General features: G+C 41.9%; 1 protein-coding gene and 1 long non-coding RNA gene across 2 annotated transcripts in view; both read right to left on the bottom strand.

Moving 5' to 3' along the window:
* Positions 1-27,237, bottom strand: part of RBPMS (RNA binding protein with multiple splicing) — an 85,156-nt gene that overhangs the window by 5,702 nt on the left and 52,217 nt on the right. The window lies entirely within an intron of this gene.
* LOC107183378 lies at positions 1,566-4,659 on the bottom strand. Its single transcript, XR_001514170.1, has 3 exons — positions 4,556-4,659; positions 3,000-4,319; positions 1,566-2,764 (listed from the first exon to the last, which is right to left on the bottom strand). It is a non-coding gene; the product is annotated as an uncharacterized LOC107183378 (long non-coding RNA).

Consider the following 27,237-nt stretch of genomic DNA (forward strand, 5'->3'; position numbering starts at 1 on the left):
CTCACACACACACACACACACACACACACACACACACGAGCAAAATGAGGCTCAACTCAGAGCAAATGTTAAGAGCAGTAATTTTCAAAGTTAAAAATAAAAGCCACGGAACCTTTTTCTCAAACTAATTTTCCCAGAACCCCTTTTGAATAAAATACTTGGTGGTGGAGGGAGACCTGAAGGACCTCAACCCCCGTGACAGTCCCCGAGGTAGCAGGTTCCAGAGAACACCCTCTGGCAGCTGCTCTGGCAGCAGCTCTCACCCGGGGACCAGTTTTTAAAGTAAGCTCCTCTTCAAAAACCTTTGAGGTCTGCACTCATTCCTGCCGCCCCTGGGACCCTGTCTGGGAGGGAGGGGCATGACAGCCAGCGCACGGGAAAGACATAAAGGAGGATGAAACAACGGGGATTGGAACAATCAGGTCTCCTGCCTGACATGGATTCAGAGCCCGAAGTCCCTCGCAGCCCATGGAGACCTCGAGTGAGCTTTTATGGCCTCACAAAGTTCAGAAAAATCTGACCCAGGAAATAAATATAACAGGTAAAATAACATAAAAAGGTTGGAGCTATTTCCTTCCTCCTCCACACTCCCAAGCCCTAACCATACCTTCCTGCCTGCACTCCAGCACCACAATGCACTTGACAGTGGTCGGGGACCAGCAGCAGCCCCGGGAGCCTGGTAGAAATAACACTCCTGGTTCCACCCAGACCCACTGAATCAGAAAGTCTGCTCTTCAAGGGATTCTTAATAATAATTTAGTTGGGAAGCCATCACTGTAAGTTATTTATATGACTTTCTTAAAAAATATATTTTATTGATTTTTTACAGAGAGGAAGGGAGAGTGATAGAGAGTTAGAAACATTGATGAGAGAGAAACATCGATCAGCTGCCTCCTGCACGCCCCCTACTGGGGATGTGCCCACAACCAAGGTACATGCCCTTGACTGGAATCGAACCTGGGACCCTTGAGTCCGCAGGCCGACGCTCTATCCACTGAGCCAAACCGGTTAGGGCAATATATGACTTTTCTTATTATATTATTAGCTGCTTGAGCAAACTGTTATACATTTGCTTTCAAAAAGCTTAGTTTAGTACCTGTTGGAGAGAACACTGCAGGAGAGAAAATGCAAAGGAAAAGCAATAATCCTGGACTTGTTTTGTGAGAGAAGCTAGCTGGAGGGTTAGAACAGACACAGCTGTACACCCTTTGCTTGGCTCAGAGCCACTGTGACAGAGCAACAGAGGACATTGGGACAGCCCGACAAGGTCTGGATTGCACCTCCAGGGAAGCATCCTCATGGACACCTACATTTCAGTATGAGGCTGAGGACTCTGAAAACCCATTCCTCCCCTTCGATGAAAGAGGGCAGTAGCTGAATGAGCTTTCTGCACGTGTACATTCTTTCTGGTTGCTAATGTGGTCTTGAGAAAATTCTGATGTCTGGAGAAAGGTTTTCCACAGCAGGAGCCCGTCATGTGGGTACCCAACTGAAGGAGTAGCAGCAGCAGGGAGCAACCTGGCTTGGGGGGGGGGGGGGGTTAAGCCTGGCTTTGGGGGGGGGGGTGGTTACCTTCCTTACTCACTGCCCATCCTGCTCAAACTTAATATAATGGGGAGGCTGCGCTGGCTCAATTTGGTTGAAGTGTTGTCCCATTCACCAAAATATTGCAGGTTCGATTCCTGATCCAGGCACATATTCAGGTTGTGGGTTAGGTCCTGGGTCAGGGCCCATACAAGAGGCAACGTTGATTCTCTGTCACGTCAATGTCCTGTCCTTCCCCTCCCTTCCCTCCTTCTTAAAAAAAAAAAAAAAAAAGAATGGGAAGGCTAAAAAAAGAAGGGAAGGTTTGCTTCCCTGGCCCCACTGTGATGAAATGGGGTTCAGGGAGGGGATAAGATTCCTCCTGAGAGGAATGTTGACTACCCTACTACAAGGAGAGCCAGGCCCCAGGGAGCCAAAAGAGATCAGCAGGCCAGGGCTTTCCCCTTGCACCAGATCCAGCTATATTCTTTCTCCTTGTGCACCTGAGGACAATGTTACTGAGGGGTCAATATACAACAAATATACAATATACAACGAATAGGCTTTTCTCTTAGCATAAACATATGCAACCAAAAGAGCTCACACTGGATTTGGATAAACAAGAGCTAAAACTTCCCCACCCCCAATCCCTTTGAAAGAAAGAGGTGCAGTCTTGAGGAAAGTTTAAACCTAGGAGCTCATGAAGGTCATCTAGTCTGCCTTTTACTTTAGATGAGGAAACAAAAGTGCAAAAGGTGAAGCACCAGTTGAAGATCACACTGAAACAGATAAAGATGAAGGACTCTTAGAAACAGTGGGAAAAGTCCTCTCTTAGTGGACTTCATCTGAGTGTAGTTGAGAACACAAGGTCCAAGAACTTCAAATCAATCCTGTATTTCCTCTGCTCGTTGGATACTTCTACGTGGAAATATTGCACAGCAATCTCATGGTCAACGTGTCTGAAACTAAACACACTCCCTCCAGTGGCCTGTCCTCCTCGGTTCCAGGTTTCAGCCAAAGACGCCACTCAATTGCCTACGCCAGAGACCTGGTGGCCACCCGGTTCTCCCTCAAATTCAATGCTTCACCAAGGTCCTAGTTAATCTATCTCCTCATCCACCTGATCTCCTCCCACCCTGGACTACTGAAAAGGCCTCCTGATACTACATGGGCCACTACACTGCAGCCAGGACAGCTTTTAAAATACACAATTCAGTAATGTCACTCTTCCCCTTAAAACCTTTCTGGGGCCCTAGTTGGTTTGGCTCAGTGGATAGAGCATCGGACTGCGGACCGAAGGGTCCCAGGTTCGATTCCGGTCAAGGGCACGTGCCTGGGTTGTGGGCTCGATCCCCAGTTGGGGATGTGCAGGAGGCAGCCGATCAATGATTCTCTCTCATCATTGATGTTTCTATCTCTCTCTTCCTCTTTGAAATCAATAAAATATATTAAAAAACAACAACAACAACAAAAACCTTTCTGCGATTTCTTTGCTTGTTGGATAGTGCCTGAACTCCACATATCACAGCCTCGAAAACCCCACAGGACCTGGCTTGCTTCTTTCCAGCCCTGCTCTCACCCGGTTCTCCGTCAAGGTCTAGATCATTTTCATTGCTTGACTATACCTGGTCCTCTCCCACTTTTAGGCCTTAAACACACACTTGTTCCCTCTGCCTAGGGTGTTCTTCTCCCCTCCTTTCACTTGGCTTAACTCTTACTCATTCTTCAAAGGACTCCCCCGCCCGTCCCTCCCTCCCCCCACACACACATACTTGGGTGGTGGAGAGGAAGCACCTTCTCTGTTCTACTGTACCTGCACCTCCCACCCACAGCAGCAACCTCCAGGATTTAACGTCTTATTCTTTGCTCACCCCAGTGCCTAGCACAGTGCATCAGAAAATAGCAAGAAATCACCCATTTGTTGTTCTTGATAAAATGGAGGAAAAAAAATATGCTTCCATCTTGCCCTTCAGAGGAGGAAATGATAAAACTGTAGGTAATTCAATTCTGTGCGGGAGAGAAATATGCACAGAAAGAGCAAGAACATGAGACATGTAGATGCTATTCTTAAATAAGATTACATTCCTACCCTGATTTAATAACGCCTTATATTTGCATACATTTTTATACACAGCCAAGAATTCGTACATCGTCATTTGGGAACCTCACTGAAAGCTCTGGGGACTTGGCAGCAATGGGTTTCATGTTAACAATGAGAAAACAATCTCTCCAAGGTCTCAGCTAACTTGCAGTGTTTGCACTGGGATCAGAAGCCAAGGCTCGGGTTCCTTCCCGTGCACCATCCCTCCCTGCAGTGGGGATGCCCCATCACTGGAGGTGGTGGCCAGCTCCAGGAGCACAGGTGGTCTGCGTCTCTAGCTTTTGTACTCAATGTACTAGAATAAACCCAGGGACAGAGTCCTAGGGCAGCTTGCCTGACAGATGCAGAATGTGGCCAGAAAAAACCAGCAATCAACACGGAAAGCTCATACAGGATGACAAATTCCATTTTTTATGGGGAAAAATAAATTTTGAAATAAGAAAAATAAATCAAGGATTCCGTTAAGCCATCAGCTCCCACTCACATACCTCAGCAAGTAGTCGATCTGTGTCTGTTAGGAGCCATTCGAGGCCTATTTTGGGACCATCCGTTAGGGATGCTCTTCTGGTGTTACAGCTAAGAATGTACATGGGCCATGCCCAGCTTTGCGGCCCAGCACAGTGCGCTGGCTTCTGCAGTGGGTTAAACAGCGTCCTCCCAAAATTCACATTTACCTAGAACCTCAGAATGTAACCTTTTTTTAAAAAACAATGTATTTTATTGATTGTTTGCAGAGAGGAATGAAGAGGGATAGAGAGTTAGAAACATCGATGAGAGAGAAACATCGATCAGCTGCCTCCTGCACACTTCCCAATGGGTATGTGCCTGCAACCAAGGTACATGCCCTTGACCGGAATCGAACCTGGGACCCTTGAGTCCTCAGGCCAACGCTCTATCCACTGAGCCAAACTGTGTAAGGCCGAATGTAACCTTTTTGAAAAAAAGGAATTTTGCAGGTGTAGTTATTCAAGTATCTCGAGATGAAATCATTCTGGATTTAGGATGCGCCTAGAGCAATGGTTCTCAACCTTGGCTGCACAGTAGAATCACCTGGGAATCTTTTTAAAATCCTGATTTCTGGGCCTCATCCTCCGGAAATTCTGTTTCTTTGTTACTAATGTTGTGGCCTCACCCCATAACAAAGAAACAGAATTTCCGGAGGATGAGGCCCCAGAATCAGGATTTTAAAAAGATTCCCAGGTGATTGTAACGTGCAGCCAAGGTTGAGAACCACTGCTCTACTGGCTGGAAGGAAAGAGCCTGAGCTTTAGAGTGGAACTCAGCCCTGCCAGTGCTGTGCAGCCTTGGGCTAGTCACTTGGTGTCTCTGAGCCTTGGTTTCTTCATTCTGAGATGTGGGGAGAAGACCCAGGGTCCATAGGCCTGTTTGGAGGGTTAGACAGGAATAGGTTTACAAACCACACAATGACTGTCAGATGGGCAACTACTGCTCCCTCCCCAAGCCCTGGCATCCTGCCCTCAGGCATGAGAAGTTGAGGTACCTGTAAGTCTGGGGATGAGAAGCTAGTCCTACCCCCTGCAATCAGGATTTTAAAGATTCCCAGGTGATTCTAATGTGCAGCCAAGGTTGAGAACCACTGGCCTAGAGAGAGGCATAGGATAGTTTCTCCCTCAGAGCCTCCAAAAATAAATACTGCTTGACAACTCGATTTCAGACTTCTGGCTTCCTAAACTGCGAGAGAATAGATTTTTGTTGTTTTCAGCCACCGAGTTGGTGGTAATTTGCTGGAAAACTACAGTTCCCATAGATTCTATGGCACAGAAGGTCACACACCTCCGCTGGTTCCCCAAGAAGATAAATATAGAGGAAGATGCAAAAACTTAGGCAAAAATGCAAAGGACATGTTCAGCACCAACTAGCACAAATTACAACTGGAATTTTTGTGTTCTGCACAGAAAACGAACAGTGCTAAGTGCTGGAGACACTAGCAGAAATTAAGTCTGTGCTTAATCCTCCTCTACGTCTACCTGCTCATTATCACATTGTTGGCCACTTCTAATGTTTCAATTATTAATTCTATTTAGGATAACTCATAAATCTATAGCTTTGATTTCTCCTCCAATGTAGACATCCTAAATTCATCAAACTCAACTCACCTAAAAGTAAATTCACTGTTACTCATAAACTAATTCCTCTTCTTACCTCCCCAAATTTCCCATACCCAAACAACTGCCAAGTCCTAATAACATTAAAGGTGGCAAAGATACTGATAATAATGATACTCATAGCAGTAATATGGTAGCTAATGTTTACTGAGCACACTTCATCTGTGTGCCATACACTGTGCTAGAGCTCCCTGTGGGAGGTGCTAACATTAGCCCCTTACATTATGACGAAGCAGAGGCACAGAGATTCAGTAACTAACCCAATGACTCACAGCAAGTGATGAAACCAGGGTGTGAGTCAAAGTCAGAGCAGTCCAGAACCTGCACACTGCACTTCACTTCTCCTGATTACGTTTCCTCTGTGCCTTTCTCACTATCTTTTCCTTTCAACCCCTACTTCTTGCCACCCAAATGCAGGTTCTCACCTGGACTGCTTTAATAGTCTCTTGACTTTTGAACTGGCTTCCTAATAACTTCTACTCTCTTCTCTCCAATTTTTCTCTCATAACACATATTTCTGGAGCAACTCTTTATTTAAGCTTACTGCAGGAAAGGCCAACTCAGACCCACAAAACAAGTGTGACGAGGAAATCCCAAAACCACGCTGGTCTTGATTCAATTGGCCAGAGTCCCCGCCCCCCAGTAAGTGATTCTCTGCCTTCCCTCTGAGCAGTCACCGCAGCCGTTTCATGTCCATAGTTTTAAAGGACTTGATCTGAGAGCTGAAGGGAACCCAGAGCATAAGCACGAAGAAAACGATTCCTTAGTGACGACTGTTATCTCCTCTTATTTGTCACAACAGGACATTTTCACTCCTCTTCCTTCCCGAGACCTGCAACTGCAGGGTTGACGATTCACCACAGCTTCCCCAAGCAATTTCCTTCCCTGACACGAGCAACTGAGGTCTGAAGTATTTGCCAGCCTTTCTGAGGGCTTGGAGTTCCTAATGACTGCAGTAAATGGTGGATGTTTAACAGGAGCTAAAGTTCCAGAAAGCAATGGTTTTGTATCAGACAACATAAAAACATTTGCCCAGCTCCACTCTGCTAGAGACCCTGGTAAGCTTCGTGAGGGTAGGACACTATTCAGTGGCATTCACTACTGTGCCCTTTCACAGCCTGGCACAAAATAGGCACTCAATAAATACGCCCTGAGTGAAAATACTGTCCCTTTTGCATAACACACCTTCACCTCCTCTTGTTTTTTTAGTCCAGAACTGTAGTGCCCATTAAAGTGTTTCTTCTGCCTGTTTTGTGCCTAAACAGCCTTTTCCATCTTTGGTAGATAATTGAAACTATAAAGGGATTTCAGTATTGTACATCAGAGTGGCTGTGTGGCTCGTCTACAAGACTGTTCTCCTGTCAAATGGTAATATAAGGATACTTATACAGTGCATACTCTATGCAAACTACTTCACAACTGTAACCCATTTATTCTCCAAAACATCCTTATAAGGCAGGGACTGTTATTACCTCCTCATCACAAATGGAAGATGCTAAGGGTTTGGAGAGAGTAAGTGGCAGGTCCAAGGCCATGCAGCTAGGAGGAGTGAAGCCATGATCTATATATATAAAGAGCCAGGGTCCATAATGTCTAAAATGACAGAACGGACGACTGAACACCGGAAGTCAGTTCTGCAATGACTGCTGCACTGCAGGCGCCACAGCGACCCAGCACTGACTGACGAGGGGGCTGCAGATCAGGCCTGGAGAGAGAAGCAGGGTCTGATCTGCAGCCTCCATGGCAGCTGTTGATCAGCCCTTGCCTCTTTTTTTCTCCAGGCCTCGCCAGCAGCTGAGGGGGCCGCTGATTAGCCCCGCCTCTCCGGTCAGGCCCGGAGACAGCGACTGGCATAGAAACTGTCCAATCAGAACCAAATCTGGGTGAACTGCAAGGAGACAATGGCTGCCTAGGAGGTGGAGCTTTTGATGCTGACTGGCATAGAAACCGACCAATCAGAACCTAATCTGGGTGAACTGCGAAGGCAGAACCTAAGGTGGGGGCTAAGGAGGAGTTTTAAAGGCAATAGCTGTTTGGTGTAAGGTGTAAGAAAGTGGGGGCCAAGGCAGAGGCAGCTAGGGGTGATCAGGCCGGTTGGGGAGGGCAGTTGGAGGAGAGATCAGGCCAGCAGCAGAGGCCATTGGGGGTGATCAGGCAAGCAGAAGTAGTTAGGGGCGATCAGGTCGGCAGGGGAGGGCAGTTGGAGGAGAGATCAGGCCAGCAGCGGAGGCCATTGGGGGTGATCAGGCAGGCAGAGGCAGTTAGGGGCGATCAGGCAGGCAGGCAGATGAGCGGTTAGGAGACAGTGGTCCCAGATTGTGAGAGGGATGTTCAACTGTGAGTCTCCAAGAGGTCCCCAACTGCAGAGGGTGCAGGCTGGGCTGAGGGAACCCCTCCCTCCCGTGCACTAATTTCGTGCATCGGGCCACTAGTTTGAATATAAGCAGTGTGGCCCCAGAATTCATGCTTTCTCTCTCTCTTGATTTGAGAGACACAGAGAGATTCAGAGAGAGAAACAATGACTTGTTGTTCCACTTATTTATGCATTCACTAGTTGATTCTTGTATGGGCCACGACTGGGAATCTAACCCACAAACTTGGCATATTGGGAAGACACTCTAACCACTAAGTTACTCAGCCAGGGTAGAGTTCATGCTCTTAAACCATTGTGTTAAGATGGTACTTTTATCTAGCCAAAGCTTAACTTCCAAACCAAGTTAGAAAAGATGGGACACTGCCTTCAAATAACAAAACAAATACTGTTATAGGGTGGATGAATAACACAAGAAGCTATTTTGAAAACATGACAATTCTGATCTGCTTTTCCAGGCCATGATGATATATAATTATTACTTAAATTTACTTTTAAAATTTGTAATAAAAAGAAGAGCATATCCATAAGGTAGATTTGGCACAAGTTTTACAGGAACTAGTTGGGAGACATACTATGTGCATATGAGTAAAGGAGAGAAGCACGAGAAACTGCAGGTTTGGACAAGAGATGATAGGTGAGAAACGTCAACAACTTGTGCTTTACTGGAATACTGGAGGGAGTAGAAAGGAAGACACAAAATAATGAGGACATCTACGCATCATGGCACTGTGGTGGCCATCGCTTGAAATAATATTTTAAAAGTGACCCGAATGCCTGATGACGATCATCACCACCATCGAAAAGAAATTCGTACGTACTTAGTATCGGCTGTTTTAGTACCACAATGCTGATGGATATAGCGAAGGCTGCCAGACATTTCTCTGTGCTGGGGTGTTTTAGTATCTCTTTTAGGGAGGCTAGAAGCCAATCCTTTAAATTTGAAAAGTCTCATGCTGCCAATTACCGTGAGCTATGAAAAACCTGTAATAACAAGGCCATCAGCAGACCCCGAACTTTTGGTTCACAAGCATACAGAAACTCAGAAACATGCCCTTCTTTCCCATCTCCTCCAAACTCTCCTTCCTTGATTGGGTCAGTTTTATAATTTGGTGGCTTCAGATTAAATCTTGAGTACAAAGCAAACTCCACTTCCAGGTACATTTGCTGCTGTCTACGGCTGCTTTCCTTCGCCCACAAGTCACCACTGAAGGACAATCCCACCGGCACACTCTATGATGGAACTGAATAAAGTGTTTTCTGAGAGTGCTGAACCATGAGGCCACAAGATGGATGAAGTAACTGGGCAGTCTCCAGGCAAAAATAACAAAAAGAGACTAAGCTAGTTCTTAAAGTTAAATGCAGCTCAGGGCCAGCATGCACAAATAGACCCACAGTATCTAAAAATGTCAATTTAGTCAGGATTATTTTCTCTCAAATTTATCACAACCCTGTTAATGTCTTAAGTGCCTACTGAGGAGCAGATGCTGGATGAATACCTTCATCTTTTATTTCTCCAGCCCAAACTGGGGGCAGTGATGCTGAGCCACAGAAGGGCCTCATTATCTACAAACTTGAAAGGTAAATCCTCTTTAATGAAATGTATCTTGATGATCCGGGGCGGGGTAGGGGGAAGAATTTGAAAATGAAAGTCCTTATTCATCTCCTGAAAGTGGGCTACCAGGAAGATGTGATTTGTCATCTGGAAAGGGAGTCAGCAAATGATCACTGAAAAGGAAATGGACAAGAGGTGAACAAATGCCCCTGTATGAGTATTACACGTGAGGTATGTCCAGAAATGTGGTGAAAAGTGACTCAGTAAGTGTCACCTGAAAGTTAAGCCAGTGTTTCTCCTTTTTAAGTCTTTTAGTTGTAAATGTGCCAGCTGTGCAAACTTGGACAATTTACCTAATTTCTCTGAGCCTCAGTTTCCTCAGATACAAATACAGACCATCACATACGTTAATTATAAAAAGTAAATGAGAATTTGAGATGCACATAGTAAGTGCACAGTATCACGGTGTTAGCCAACAGCAATGAACACTGCCATAGGAAAGATGCCGCGGACACGATCTGGGGTGTGAATGATGCTGCCTGTACCCTAGAAGCTCTCTGATTACAAGAATGTTCCTCGGCTCATTAAACTGTCGGGGCTGTACCTGCGTGGAGGCAGCGGCAGGGAGTGGTGCTCTGGAATGTGTGCCTTCATGCTTAACGGTTTCTTCCTCATTCTTTTGTGTCCCATTCTGCTTGTTCAGCCCTTTTTACTGGGAACAAATTGACAATGGCTCTAAGATAAAGCTTTGGTGACTACATGGTGTGTACTTTTTTATTTTTAAAACAACAACATGCTCTTTTGGGAGAAGGCTTCCTTTAAAAGAAGTCTCACTACCCTTCAGCTTCTCAAGGGGAATCTGATCTGCTCAGAGGTCCACTTAACCTTGCGAATAAAACTGGCCCAGGACCTTTGGAGACTCCAATCTCCAATTCCCTGACCACCACTCCACCAGCTGCAGACCCCAAGTTACAACAGCAGCTCCAGGTGTCGCTGCGCCCAAGCCTCCTGACTGGCCATACTTTATTTCCTTTATTCCATCTCTGTGCCTCATAAAATCAGAAAGATTTAACCACAGAATTTGATAACAACCATAACAAAGAGCCTAGATCTTCACTGTGCAGGAGGTTAACAGTCATGTTGTTGACTTTCCAGTAAGATAAACAGTGAAAACTTGGCAAGTACTAATGTATACACCACCACCACATCTCCTCATTCCTGATGATAATACACTTACTCTTGGGATGTGAGTGACAGGAAGAGGTCACTTGAGGGAACAGGGCATCCTAACCTGGTCAGAAGCACTGAAATACCAAAAGAACTGGGTTAGGCTGCTTCTTCATTTGGGGAAATAATAAGCAATTGTAACTCATGAGGCTCTGGGGTCTGTACTGAATAGATTACCAGCAAACCCTAAAACGCTGCCTTTTGGTAGAAGTTTTTTTCCAGTTGTAGTCTGATATGCACCACTAGGGAAGTCTGAGTGAGAGGGTGAGCAGGAAGCTGGCTGGCTCTGGCATGACTTCTGAGCCTTGCTGGGCCATCTACACAGGAACCCAGGAGTTTGTGGGGTGCTTCACCTCCCAGAGCCAGTTACTAGAATGTTTTAGAAGAGAAAGGGCTTGCCCAAGCCACCCCAATGCTGCAAGATCCCTCACAAATCTGGAACTGGCATTATGAAGATGGTTATATGAGGTTGCTTTTTTTAAACACACACACACACCCCAATTGAGGAGGACCTTAATGTTCTTACCTAGAGGCTAGGTAACTATAAGAGGGCATATCGTAGCTACTGAAAATGACTATGTGTGAGAGCTATGTTTACAAATATGGAAAAATGTTAACACTCATTGAAAAAGAAAACAGTTTGCAGGACAACATGTATTGTATAATCCCACGAATACACACACACGTACATGCTCTACATGAGGAATCGGCACAATGCTTTGGTAGGGAGCTGTGAGTTTGAGCCACTCAGGAGTTATGTGATGGGGGTAAGTTAGTAACTTCACAATTTTAATTTTACCAAATTAAAAAGACCAAATTGCCCTAGCTGGTTTGGCTCAGTGGGTAGAGTGTTGACCTGCAGACTGAAGGGTCCTGAGTTCGATTCAGGTCAAGGGCACATGCCCAGGTTGCAGGCTTGATTCCCAGTAGGGAGCGTGCAGGAGGCAGCTGATCAATGATTCTCTGTCATCATTGATGTTTCCATCTCTCCCTCCCCCTTCCTCTCTGAAATTAATAAAAATATATATATTTTAAAAAGGCCACGTTTCCTAATCTTAAAACTGTTGAAGAGGAAGAAGGGGAAGACAAGGAAGAGAACACCTGTTCTCATAGGGGGTCATGAGAATTAAATGGGATATGTAATGGATTTAGAAAACTCCCGGTGGCATAACATATATTTTTAAATGTTATTGTGATTATCTCTGGATAGAGGATTTCACATACTCTTTTTTTTTTGCTCATTATGTTTTATGAATTTTTACCATGGCCATGTATTATTCCTTCAGCTGTTTTTTCTTTAAAGGGGTAAAAACACAAAGGAACATAAGGGCCCTTTGGGGGATAAAAAAGAAAACATTTATTCTTCCAATGTTACAAAAACAAACAGAACTGAAATTTTTCTTCATTTCATACTTGTGAAATTCCATGTCAGTAAAAATATACAGAAGAACATATCTAAACCCCAGCAAATGAGCCATTAAAAAAATAACTACTGTGTATTATTTGTCTTAAAATAACCCTGAAGGGTAGATATTATTCCACCTTAAATATTGAGAAAACCCAGAGTGAGAGAGGCTGAGTAACGTGTCCCACAACTACATGAGAAAGACATGTATTTCAAAACCCAGGTATGTCTGATTCCTGCAAATACTACGAAGTGCCAGTATGACGTGGACTCTCCTGCAACATGGTGAGACACCCAGGACTGAGGTCAGGAGATCCCATTCCAGGGTGGTCCTCGGCTATGTTGTAATGTACTTCTTGGTTAAAACCTGGGCTCTGCACAACAGCAAAAGGGTGGAAATGACGCAAGTATCCACCAACAGATGAATGGCTAAACAGAATGTGGTATATCAAAACAATGGAATATTATTTAGCCATAAAAGGGATGAAATTTTAACATGTTACAACACTGATGAACCCTGAAAACAGTATGCTAAGCGAAAGAAGCCAAACATTAAAGAACACATATGATTCCATTTTTATTAAATATCTAGAGACAGAATGTAGATTAGAGACTATTGGAGGCTTTTAGGGGGAGGGAATAGGGAATTACTGCATAATGGTTAGCTTCTGTTTGCGGCAATGAAAAAGTTTTAGAAATAGTGGTAAATGTTGCAAAACATTGCGAATATAATTAATGTCAGTGAACTGTACACTCAAAATGGTTACAATGGCAAATTTTATGTCATATATATTTTATCACAATTAAAAAATAATATACAAAAAATAGAATTGTATGGTATATGAATTATATCTCAATAAAGTTAAGAAAAATGAGATCACATTAAGCTCCGTGGCCAGACAGAAGTGGCTTTAAACCCAGATAGGCAGCTTACCAATTATGACCCTAGACACTTTTTCAATAATCTGGGCCTAATATCTCATTGGAAAATGAGGATAATAATAGTACTTTTGTAATAGGTGGTTGTTAAGAGTAAATGAGATAATGAATATAAAGAGCTCAATGGATTATCCTGAATGAATAATAGCTGCTATCATTATCATCATCATTTCCAAATGTCTCATACCTGAAGATTCCCACAGGCCAAACATACTCTACCTCCTGACTCCAGGTTTTACCAGCTCTCAGACCTGATGAGGTAGGAGGAAAGATTCAGCAAATGTCCGGGCTCCCCATCAGGCAAACATACCTGCAGGAGTTCCACACTCCCACATCCTACATGTCCATGAACATCAGCTCACCATCAGATCTCACAGCAAATCAGGAGAGAGAGAAAACACAGGGAGCAAAGTCCTCCAGGAGGGACTGAGCATCTCACCCCATCCATCCTAGCACTGTAACATCCGACACAAATAGTCCAACACTAAACGAGGGAGAATGTTTGTAAGTATCTTTATGGATATTATAACTACGATTAAAATGAAACAAGCAAAGCGACTTCTGACTGTTCTCTCTACCTATGTCATGTCTTCCCTCTTCTCTGAACTAAACCCATCCAGTTACTTCACCCTTTTCTCATAGCAGCTCCTCTTTCCAATCTTTCAATCATTTTCTTCATGTTGGATTTCCTCCAAGTTTTTCTTTTCTCACAGTGCTGGGGCCCAGCACGAGATGCAGGGGCTGGGAACAGTCTGGTAAACAGATCAGGAAGCCCCCTGCACGTATACTGCGGGGCTCGGATGGTAAATTATGTAAAGATTAGGCTGAGATATGTATGTAACCAATGGCTGCAGGCCAACTAGTGGGTGACGTGATCGGAGTTCACAAATGTCTCACAAAAGAGAAACTCTTTGGAGAGCTGTCCTGAGACCTTTCACGAAAATTTAGGAAAAGACGTGAGAATGGGTAGTTCAGGGACCTGGAGAATTGGTGGTTGGGGGCAAGAGAACAAGCATCATCCAGAGCGAGGCTGGGAGCCCCAGAAAAGGCCTCTCGGGGCAGCTGTGAGATCCTGGCTAGGGCAAGGCCTCCACGGTGTGGAGACCCCACACTAGCTCCCAGGGCTGTTCCAGCTGTTAATTCCTGTCCCTGCTGCAAATATAGAATGAGGGTTTACAGTAATTTATTTCAAGGTTTTGTTGGAAAAGTTATTTTTGCCACACTCGAATATCTTTAGATGAGAATCGGGACCAAGGGGCAAATGGTGCTGGAAATAAATGGAGGTGCGGATAGTAGCACTGGGAAAGTTTCTTAAGAGTATGTGTCAGAAAAACAGGCTAACATGCCCTTTTTAGGACGGAGCCACAGAGGACTCTCTGAATCATCACCCTGACAGTTTTGGTGATGCGTTCTCAACAATTTGTTTAATTTTTTTTTTTTTTTTTGGTATGACAAAATGCCTAAAATGAAAGGGTAAGGGCTATGCCCTCCATCTCACCCCGGATCCTCCATGTTGGGGCAGTCGCCATGTGCTCAGGAAAGTACCTTCTTCCCGGAAGCCGGGATTTCTTTAAACTAACCAATGATAATCAAGGAACATGCGCGCCATAGAGATGACCACATCCTGTGTAACGAGACCCGACTTGCGCCTGGCCAATCGGCAGGGCCCACAGTCAGCTCCCCTCCCCTCACTCCACCCCCCCTATTAAAGCCCTGATTTTCTCACGGGTGGCACTCTGCTTCCGATCGCTGAGTCGACCGGAGGGCGGGGTCGAGTTAGCTAGCTCAATAAAGGACCTTCTGCTTTTGCATCGGACTGGCTCCCTGGTGTGGTTTTCTTGGGGATCTTGAAATCTGGGCATAACATAAAACAAAGTCACATCTCCTTCAAAACCCATTATCAGATCTTCCTGATGATTTAATTCCCTTCTTACAATCTTCAATAGCTCTCAATTTCTTCTGAATCAAAGACAACTCCTAACTGTAATAAGAATTTCCATTTATTCCTTCTTCCCATATCCACTACACACCATCAACTCACCTCTTGCTGCATAAAACTAGTTATGATTTCTTAAAGTTATTCTTCTCAATGAACTTTAAAACCTGTTCTTCCTCTTGCCTGGAATGTAATTCATCTAAGTCAAGGGGCAGCCATCTAGCTTAGAAAGGCTTTCCTAAGGCTGTGTGTTTCCAGAGCTAACTTCAGGGCTTCCCAGCCTTCAAAGTTGTTAACATAAAATCAAGCTAAAAAATTTGATCTCAGTAGGTCACTTTTAAGAACTTCTTATAACTGTTGTCCTACTTGAATGTTGTCAGTATCTATGCTTTATTTCTTCCTCCCTTTTCTCACACAGTGCTGGGGCCCAGCACAGGATGCAGGGGGTGGGAACAAAAACCATTAAGATCTTTGCCTACCAGTCTCTAGGAGGAAAGCTAGCCTTTATTCTTCTATCCCTGACAACTGTTCTTTAGCAAGTAAGGATGTTCTGCCCAGGTATAAGAAATCCTTCTGGCCCTAGCTGGTTTGGCTTAGATAGTGTTGGCCTATGGACGGAAGGGTCCCGGATTCGATTCCAGTCAAGGGCATGTACTGCAGTTGCAGGGTCCTCCCAGGTCCAGGCCCTGATCAGAGTTCAATCAGGAGACAACCAATCGATGTGCTTCTCTCACACTGATGTTTTTGTCTTCCCTCTCTTTTCTACTCTTTCTAAAAAATCAATGGAAAAATATCCTCGGGGGAGGGAGGGGGGGAGGGAGGAGGAGGGAGGGAGAGAGAGAGAGAAAAGAGAAAAGAAAAGAGAAGAAAAGAAAAGAAAAGAAAAGAAGAGAAGAGAAAAGAAATCACTCCTCTCATTCTTTCTGGGTAGCCATTCTGCAGAAATCTAGATTCTGAAGGGCTATCATGTAAACACGGGATTAGATTTATTCTTGAGGCCCGGGTATTAACAATAGGTCAATGAGTGAAAGTTTCCGGGTATATAGATTTTGGTCAGTTAGTAGCAGAACTGGAGCAAAATTTTAACAAGTATTAAACATCTACTATGCATCTAACACTATGCATAGCCCAGTCTTATTACTCAAGGAATTTAGAGATTACAGAGGGATATAGATTATTTACTGGCAATTTCAATATAGTATGACATATTCTTTCTAAAGGAATCAACACAGTTCTATAGCAGTAACCAGCCCAGTATGGCAATTAATCCACCTCTATAGAGTCAGGCAAGCTTTCCAGAGGACACAGTTAAGGTGACTTCTAAAGGACAAGAAGCTAATTTGCAAAAGGATTGAATTTCCGGCAAAAAGCTTAGGGGTAAAGAAGGCACGCCATGTGTCAACAGAGACTGCCAGGAGCTCAGTACCGACCAGACTGGTGGCTGAGGATGAGGAGCAGAGGTGCAGATCATGAAGGGCCTGAATCCGTGCAAGGAGGTGAGATTCTCTCCTGAGGGCAATGGGGGCTTCCCAGCCTATTAAAAATACGTTTCATCACAAGGAGGTCTGTTATAAACTGCTGTTAATCTGGGATTTAAATGCATCAATATTTCACAATAATTCAGTACATTTCACTGGTGATAAGGAACTCTCACACACTGACTATGGTATTCAGAGAATTCAATAGGGCAGTGGCCGGAGGCTGGGAAGCCTGAGTGGCTGGGCAGAGTCCAGAAGGCCAACTGAAGGGGATGTCACAAGTGACAGAGATGGGGGCTCTATGTGGTTGGTCCTGAGTCCAGCAACCTCCCTGGCCTTAGAGTCTGTGGCCCATCAAACACCTTTTTCTATACCAGGATCTACTTACCCACAGTCCCCTAAGGAGTTTCCATGCTCCTGAACTAAAATCTCATTCTGATTCAGTTAAAGGAGTGACACAATTCCTTCTAGAAATTGGAAAAAAAATTGCTCTTGTCGCTCCATTTAATTATTGAAGGCACTTCATGTTTCTCAAATATAAAGTATCACACTTTTATCTGATGGTCTGTATTATGGCTCCAGAATTTTAGATTACTTCAGAGAGGAAGTCAGTGGACTTTGAAAGGACATCATTTACATTTGTTTGCTGTATCAGGTAGCATTTAAAACATATAAATAGTGAGATGGGGGAAGAAAAACAAAGACTTCTAAAACTTCCACAGGATTATTGTAGATCCTTTTGATTTTGGTGGGTGAGGGCCAAGTGGAAAAATGACTATATGATTTTAAATTTTTTTAAAGGATCACATAGTTTCCTGTTTGCACATCTCTTTTGGCATTTGTTAATATCAGAGTGTGGGTCTTGGGAGAGGCCAATATATTTTAGACTTTTAAAAGTCCACTTGGATTTAAACTAGAAGTGGGATACTGCTAACTACTAAATTTAGCTTCTATGTAACATTACTACATTCAAAATTCGGCTCAACCTTTGAGAAGTAACTATTTGCCAAAAGTAAAATTAAATTACTATTTTAGGAAGATAACTTAAATGAAATAAATTAGAGAAATGTTTATTATATAATAAAATGGCTTTTGAAATACCTTTTAATGACAAGGTTTACTGAACACGTCTAGATTAAATTTCTTCATAAATATAGCCACTGATAAATTAAGATAGAAGTGCTAGGAAAAAATGGCTTGCTTAGATGGACTAAACTTGGAATGTTCTCACAGGATTCAAGCTCTGGTACTTTTTATAGTATTAATAAATGGTCTTTAAAGGGCATGGGAGAAGGTGCTACAAAAAAAAGTACTCTTTCTGGCAAAGTTTGAAATTAAGATTCTAAAGCCACTGGTGTTTGGTCAAATATATATATATATTGAAAAATACAGAGGATCAGGCAATGAATTAGTAGACTTAAGTAATGATAATCAGTGGCTGTGTCATAAGCACGAGAGCATCAAAATGAGGAGAAACTGGGGAATGTTGTGGAAACATTTTGTGTCTAACTTTACTGCTCACTGTTCAGTTCCTTTCTTTTAATCTCTCACTTTCCCTTCTTTATTTCTTACTTTCTCCTAAATGAAGATGAGTAATGATCTGGGGCAGTGATAAAAGAAGAGAAGGAAGCTAGTGTGATGTACAGAATTAAGGCAAGACTCATATTAAACTCTGGGTATTGTAGTGTATGATTTGGGGGATAACTCTGTTTCTTCTTTAGCCTCAGATACCTCATCTATGAAATACAAAAATTAAAATTCGAGTTTTCTGGTGCATGGCTGTTGGCTATGTAAATTGGTATAATCTATAATAATAAAAGTGTAATATGCTAATTAGATCAAACAGCTGGATGTCCTTCCAGATGAAGCGGGGGCTGCGAGGGCCGAGGTAAGCCGATGCAGCTGCTAGAGCCGAGGCCCTTGCACAAATTTCGTGCATTGGGCCTCTAGTCTTTATATAAGGCTATTTGGCAAATATGTAAAATGACTTTTAAATTTCATTAACTACATTAAAATAGCTAAGACAAGCAAACAACTAAATATAACAAGGAACAGGCAATTAACTAGCAGATCTAGGTAAAGTGAATTGATGGCTGTTGAAATTACCAAAGAAGAGACAACTAATCATTATGTACCTCCAGAGAGAAGTACATGCTGCCCCACCCCCAATTCTAACCCAAATTTAAACAAGCCTTTAAACAGGAAAATGCTAAATAACACCACAGAGATGCAATAAAAAACATCTACACTACAGGAAGTTAGAGGACAAACAATCTGGGTCCCTCAATAAATACAAGGCAAGGGAAAAAAGATAGAAAAAGGAACACAGAATAATTATTATAAGAGACTCAAGAGACCAACCAAATGTAGAGATGGTATAAATGTGAATCTTGATTCGAACCGTTAAAAACATTATGCTAAAAACCTCTCTACTTTTGTATATGTTTGAAATTTTCCATAATAAAAAGTTAAAAATGAGAAATTATAAAATCACCATTGAAAATGATAACACTAAAAACAAGGTAACAATCTACTTATAAATATAAACTCTCTTATCCATCCTCTTGGTTACTGATCATTCTCCTATTTACGAGAAAGCAACGTGCCAAAAGACAGTTACATCACAATTTCTGTCTGTATTACGTGTAATGCAATTTTCGGACTTTGTAAGAGCCCAGGAGTCAAGAGAAGCAATGGTACTTGAGGAACTGCATTCTGAATGACACTCCAAATGAAGCTGTGTTTAAGCCTTGAGCCTCAAGTCCTCCTGGCATAGCAATACCATTTGCAATGTGCCATTATGCAGTGCTTAATATATTTCAGAACACATCTCATTCCCACTGCAGCTCAGTGAGGTTAATCAGAACAGGGAGTTCATTATCATATTAAAGAGAAACCAGCAGCCGTGAGGAATGCTCATTATTATCCATTTTATAGGAGAGGAAAAAAGAAAGCTACCGGCTTTTCCTTTAACCAAATGATGAAGAAATCATCCATTGAAAATTACCACAACCAGCCCTAGCCAGTTTGGTTTAGTGGACAGAACGTCATCCTGCGGACCAAAGGGTCCTGGATTCGATTCCGGTCAAGGGCATGTACCTTGGATGCAGGCTCCTCCCCGGTCCCGGCGCTGGTATGGGCTCAAGCAGGAGGCAACCAATCAATGTGTTTCTCTCACAAGGATAATTCTCTCTCTCTTCCACTCTCTAAAAATCAATGGAATAATATCCTCGGGTGAGAAAATTAACCACATCAGTCAAGAAAGCACTGTTCTTACATAGATAATATCCATAAGGAAAACAAGAAATAGACAACAGGAAAAATACCACTGTGAAATTAAGTGGCCATGAGAATATGAAAAGAAATTAACTTAACTAGAAAACCATTAATGCCATTCCATTTCTGCCTACCAGACAGAATGAATCAGTTTACATAGGATGATACACTATCTAGTAGAGGGAGAGAGACAGAAAAATAGACATTCTCATTCCAAAGTGCCTACTAAGTTTCCATCTTTGTGCAGGGCACCAGAGTGTTGATGGAATCAATCTCCTCACTATAAACACAGGATGAAAAAGACAAGTTCAGTCTCAGACTCAAGTGTCTAGTCTTTCTGGGGGGAAGAGTTAGTGAATCCAAACAGTTCATAATGAAATGACAGATCCACACTGTCTTGATTCTAGAAAGCCACCAAATTTTAAATAGTATTAAAGAGAGTGCAAAGAAACAACTAAATGGCTTATACAACAAAGAGAAAATGTCAAACAAACGCACCCATATAGCTGAGTGTCTTCCCATCTACACATTCCATTCAAGGGACCAAGGTCAGATGTTAAAACAAGCAGAGGAGACGTGTTCCAGGAATACTCCATCAATGGCACACTGCTACAAAGCTAACATTCCACACTAATCTAAATATTTAACTTTCTGCCCCCTGAGCTTATTTTAAAGCATCTAGTCAATATCATTGCACAGTCTGTTTTATGTTTATTTTATGTGCATAATTCAAAGACACTCTTTATGAGATAAATTTCATTTCCTTTTGATGACCATCCTGGCTGTTACATGTCTCACCTTTCCATTTTTAGTTTAATTTCATTGAGGAAAATTACTGGACACAAACTATTTTTCATTACTCTTCTGCTTAAATATTCTTACAATTAAGAAGAAAATAACCAATTCTATGTAACCACTAATAATCCCAGTGTCCTACTGCAGTTCCTAATTAAGGAATCTGAATAATTTTTTTTAAAAAACCAACTTTTTCTTTCTAAAATCCTTATCCTCAGCAAGGTTGCAGGAGTGGTCATTTCTGTGGATAAAAAAGGAGCTGTAACCAGATAAACAGCCAAAGAAATGCATTATACTCCAATGATGACCGGTCCCACTGAGCACTTGGGGACACTACACCAGCAGCCTGCACCTCCAGGCCACAAAACCCCATCATTCCCCCAAATGAGGGACATTCTAAAGCTCTGCCTACTGAGGCAGCCCAGGAATTTCCTTCCATTAAAAAAAAAAAGAAAGAAGAAGAAGAAGAAGAAAAGCCACCCATTCCCTGTCTCTAGGATTCAGAAAGAGCAGTGGCCGCACACTAGAATACCTTGAGGAAAAAAAAATCATAGGGAAAGCTAATGGGGAGAAAAGTAATAAATAAAAAATCACACAAAACAGTGATAACTAATGCAGATAACCAAGCGCCAATCCCTTATGCTCAAAATTGGGAATGAAAAGGAAAGAACTGCACATTAATTTTTTGGGGGGGTGAACTAACTATACTATCTTAGGGTAAACAAATAGAAATAGGAAAGATCAATAGATGAAACCATGAAAATGAAGGTCTGTGTCTTAAAATGGAGGCGTTGTGCCATCACTGCCTGAATCCACTGGTCTATCTTAGCATAGCCTAACTTAAAATAACCCAACCTTTAGTTACTTCATGAAGCACACAGCACCACCTCGTATATATTCTTGACAAAAAAGGTGAACCTGAATTTAACCAACCTTTCAAATCAAATCATGCCTTTCACTCAGCTGCAAGTAGAGTAATTAAGTAAGTACTGGACATGGGAACAGCGAAAGGATGCCCTAAAGGAAGCAAACGGAAAAACCCGAGGTCTGTTCTCAGGAAGGCTGACACTTTTCCCAACAAATCAATGGCATAAAAAAGGGAGAACTGGGGAAAGGGAACTACTCTGCATTAAAAGACACTTAAGAGACATAACTAAATATATCGACTTCATAGGAACAATTCAACTGTAAAAAGACTAAAGAGGAGGGGAAGAAAGAGGGGGAAAACTAGTTGTGCTGAAATCTTGGTAAGTTAAATATGAATGATGGTTTCTTCTCTTTATATTTTGGTATGTTTGAAAACAACAGACAGAAAGAGACACACTCAACCTCAAGCAGAAAAAAGCAAAACTTGGAGACACCAGTATCTTCTGTATTGTGGCCAAAACATGTTTCTTCTGTAAAGCTGCCAAGCAGACACCTGCTTCATGAGGAGATGGGGTCCTAAGCTGTAGGTTATTTAAGTTGTCCAGGGAATGTTTTCATCAGTGTTTTGTTATGCAAATATGCCCCCCTCCTGTCATGGAGGAATGACAATGAGACTTTTAAATAAAGGCTTTCCTCTCCATCCAAATTCAGGCTTCTGTGGGTAAGACAGAAAGCAAGCAAAACCACCAGGAATCTTTCTCTGCTCATCAGGAAGAGAAAAAACCCCCACACAAAGACAGTATTCCATGTACACTTTGTGCCCTCTTCTCCATTTGTCAAAAGAGGACAATAGTACCTTGTACAGTTGTTATTAGGGGTCAACCGATAATGTATGTAAGTTTGTGTATTTGGCACATGGCAGTGGCTCAATTAAAAGACAGTTTAAAAAAATATTATTCCTTACCCTACTGCCAACAACCTCAAGATCTTGAAATCTACCACAACCATGGGGGCTGGGGAGATGAGATGCAATTGCAGTCCAACCAACACACTTATTTCAGCCTGTGAGATCATGCACAGAGGATCCAGTTAACCTGTGCCTGGAATTCTATCTGACCTGTACAATCTGTGAAATAACAAATGGATGTCTTCTTAATACACCCCTCCAAACCCAGGCTCCTTTACCAGTTTGCTTATTTCCTAAGTGCTTATCTGAGTGACTACGTATGCCGGTGAGAGGTAGTCTGTGATGGGAGTGAACCAGTTTCCTCCTATTCACAGAACAAAACCCATCATCACCTGGTATCTTTTGGTTCCCTCTCTTTGGCACATTATCCCTGTCAGTGCTCTTGCCTTCTGTTCCTTCTGTGCACTTCTTTGGCCTCACCAGATCACGGCTCCTTCAGTTTTGAAATTCATCATATCGGCCAGCCCCCTAGGCATTACTGAAATCCTTCTCCAGCTAGTAGGTCAACAGACCTCCAGGAGGTCTTATCTCATTCTCTCCATAGATACCAGCTTCATCATTATCTATACCTTCAATTTGGCACTTTCTCTGCCTTCTATTGTAGTCATTTTCCCTACTAAATACTCAAGAACAGAACTGTACCCTCATTCAGCTTTTTATCACTCCCTCCTCTCAAATGCTTGCCAAACTCAAGAGAGAAGTGAACAGGAAGTCACCATAATATCCTGACCTGTTAATGTTTGATGAGGTTCATCTCCCTGACCTCTTGAGAGGTATTTAAATAAGGACAAAAAGACACACACACACACACACACACACACACACCGACATTCCTCAAACCTCAGCCACTAATTAGACTACTTTGTTCTTTTGGTTCCAGCTCCATCATTTCTCTAAAATCCTAGGGGCTGCACAAACTAGGGAATGAAAAGGAGGATGACAGAGGACCTGCATTTGCACCGACTACTTGAAAATCTCAAGTCTGAGATTTTTCACTTTAACTCTCCAATCAACCACCACTTCTAGTCTTTTCCCCAAGAAAAAGAGCCTTGATTACAGGGTAATCTATCATTGTACATCAGGTGTGCATTTACTGATCTGCAAAGGTGAGGCCTAGAGCTGAGAACGAATGCAGGTACCATCAGAGCAGCATGCAACAGACAACCCCATTCATACAAACATCAGTGTGTGTGCATACTTGCATGGCTGTTCGTCACAAATGTTAAAATGCTTATCTCTGGGTGGGTGAGAATTTTCTAAATATATAGATAATATGTTAAATAAAAATAGGAGTCATATTAGGAAAGCATTGAAAGAGAAAGACTACACGTTTATTTTTAAAACTGTGTTAAACTGCCTTAAACCTTTGTATCTAAAAATGTTTTATTTGTAAAACTGTATGTTAAAAAATACAAAGAAAATACAATAGAATTTAATAATGCATGCCTTTAGGTTTAGTAAGTTACAAGTATTAATTTCCCCCTTTTATATTTTTTCCAAGTTTCTTAAAATGAACTTGTTACATCTGGTAATGGGGGTGTAATGGGGATATAACAGGGGTGTGGTGGAGTGGTAGGGGAGGATTAGGCATTCTTGAAAGGTACTCATCCAGGTACATTCCCCCAAACCACCATACATGCAATCATTCTTGGGCTGGTCTCTAGAAAGTGGTAAGTGGCATAAGTAGATGCCCCTCATCAAAGGTGAGGCTAGCACACAAGCTTGCAGGGCCCTGGACACTGTTTTCCTCCAGTCTAGCTCTGAATGACTTTAGCTGCAGTAGCCAAACTAAATCACCTATAGCCCCAAATCTATGTAATCCCCTGATAACTGCAGATCTCTATGCCTACCCTATTCAACCAGGAACAAAATAACTTTAAGAATGTTTAACACCAGTGGATTTTAGTAAAACCTATTGAACACACCAAAGAAATTTTGGTTATGTAGGTTACATCAGTTGGTAATAATGTACCATATTAAAAATTAAAACAAAAAGTTAAAAATATATTTAATTCATTAAAAAAACAAACCCATTACATATTAAAATAGCACATGTTTTCATGAAAAACAACTACATATTCCAAAATAAACAAGGAAAAACTTTAGTTGTACATTTTGGCAAACATCAGTAGTCCCCTCTTATCTGCATTTTCCCTTTCTGCAGTTTCAGCTACCCACGGTCAACTGTGGTCCAGAAATATTAACTGGAAAATTCCAGAAATAAACAATTCATAAGTTTTAAATTGCATGCCATTCTGAGTACCTCACTTTGTCTCATCATGCAGGCATTGTATCATCTATCTCATATCATCTCTTATTACAGTATACTGTTATAATTACTCTATTTTATTAGTTGTTAATCTTACAATGACTAATTTATAAATTAAACTTTATCATAGGTAGAAATAGTATATATAGGGTTCAGTACTATCTGCAGTTTCAAATATCCACTGAAGGCCTTGAAACATATCCCCGGTGGGTAAGGGGGGACGCTACTGTATCTGGTTTAACAGAAGGCAACTGGATTCTCATATTCACTTCTAACTCAATCTATTGCAATGTATTGTATTGGCTGCCTCATATAGTTATGTAGCTTGTGAAGAAAGGAGTATTTTAATATCTTGTATAAGGAATTGTGCTATTCCTTTTTTGTTACACCAAAAGGTTTGTTGCAGTGTGGAATCTGAAACCTTACCGATGAACTTTTCAAACTGTCACATTAAATCCCATTTTATACTTTAGATGGATCTTTTACCCATGCATGATTTTATAATATGATGCATTGATCATTTGGAAAATACTGGTCCAATAAATTAATGCTGATCTTACAAATGTTGACTTTTTTTATTCAATAAAATTTTTTTAATATCAATACCAATTTATCAGAAAAGTCCTTGTGTTGGAAAGTTGTGAGATTCATAGTTTTTAAAAAATCTAATTTTTGCTTTAAAGGTCAAATTTTATTATTGCAATAAATATTCTTATTGATTTCAGAGAGGAAGAAAGAGGGAGAGACGAAAAATCAATGATGAGAGAGAATCACTGATCGGCTGCCTCCTGCATGCCCCACACTGGGGATTGAGCCCACAACCCAGGCATGTGCCCTTCACTGGAATCGAACCCAGGACCCTTCAGTCTGCAGGTCAACACTCTATCCACTGAGCAAACCAGCTAGGGAAATATTATTTTTTTCTTGAAATGTCATGCTCATTTAACCAATTTTCAAGAAAATGTCTGCCAAATATGTAAGTCTGAATAACCAGTTTGCCTATCAGTTTTTCTTTAACTAAAAATGCATTCATGAAGAAAGCAGCTAGTTCAACTCACAATTTAACTGCAGAGTGCTTTATGTGTACTCTCCATTTTATCAAAAAAGAATAACAACATGACTTGTATTCAAGAAATTGAGATGAAATAAAATTAATAATTTTTATTTTTTTTTGTTTTTGTTAATCCTCACTGGAATATCCTTTTTCCATTGATTTTTAAAGACAGTGGAAAGGAGGGAGGGAGAAGAAAAGAGAGTGGGGGAAGGGGAGAGGGAGAGGGAGAGACAAACACCAATGTGAGAGAGACACATTAATTGGCTGCCTCCTGCACCCACCTGGAAGTGGAACATGCAACCCAGGTGTGTGCCCTTGACCAGGAATGGAAACTGAGACACTTTGGTCTTTGGGCAGATGCTCTAATCATTGAGCAATGCTGGCCAGGGCAATAATTTTCACTTTTTTTTTTTCAATTTCCACTTTTTCATCAACAAAAGTCTTAGGTGAATCTGAGTTTTATGAAAACAGAGTATGAGAATACAGTGATTACTACACAGTTTGGTGCCACTGTCCTCACATGTATATGGTGCCAGTATTTGTGCCCACTGTTCACACTGAGGAAAACAAGCCGTTCTCAAGAAAACAGGTTAGACCTTGCAGACTCCCTTAAAGGACCTTGGAGTCAAACCAGCGGTTGGCAAACAAATACTCTGAGAACTGCTATGCAAGAAAAAGCAACTCTTTATTTGAGGAAGAAATGCCTTCCTTTTAATGAGCAGATGAGGAGAGAACATGGCATTAAAGAATAGGTCTATGGCTTCTTCTGAATTGAAAATTTACTGTCCCCGTAAATTAACTCCTTTATTCTCTCATTTCTCTACAGAGGTAATAAATAATTGGGAGTTTACAAAACACTACAGTTGGGACAGTTATTTGCATTACAAAAAAATTCTGTGATTTCACTTCCTGAGTTCTTAAGGGATTTATTTATAGCTGGTCAATGATTAGCTAAACAAGAAACAAAATCAAAGCAAAATGTTAATAGCCATTGCTAATCAAAGACAGACTATTCATGAAATCAAAATGTAAATAAAGTGGATCAGATTAGCAGATCTACATGATGCTGCAATAACTTACTTCCGACATCAAACAAGACGTCTATATAAAAACTATTCTTACCAAACCCATTGTCTAATATTTAAATAAATCTTTATTGTTCAGATTATTAGTTGTTCCTCTTTTTTCCCTCCATAGCTCCCCTCCATCCGGTTCCCACCCTACCCTCTGCTCTTACCCTTCCCACTGTCCTCATCCATAGGTGTATGATTTTTGTCCAGTCTCTTGCTGCACCCCAACCCCCCTTTCCCCCCAAGAATTGTCAGTCCACTCCCTTTTGATGCACCT

This window comes from Myotis davidii, unplaced genomic scaffold (assembly GCF_000327345.1).
Source record: "Myotis davidii unplaced genomic scaffold, ASM32734v1 scaffold93, whole genome shotgun sequence".
Taxonomy (NCBI): domain Eukaryota; kingdom Metazoa; phylum Chordata; class Mammalia; order Chiroptera; family Vespertilionidae; genus Myotis; species Myotis davidii.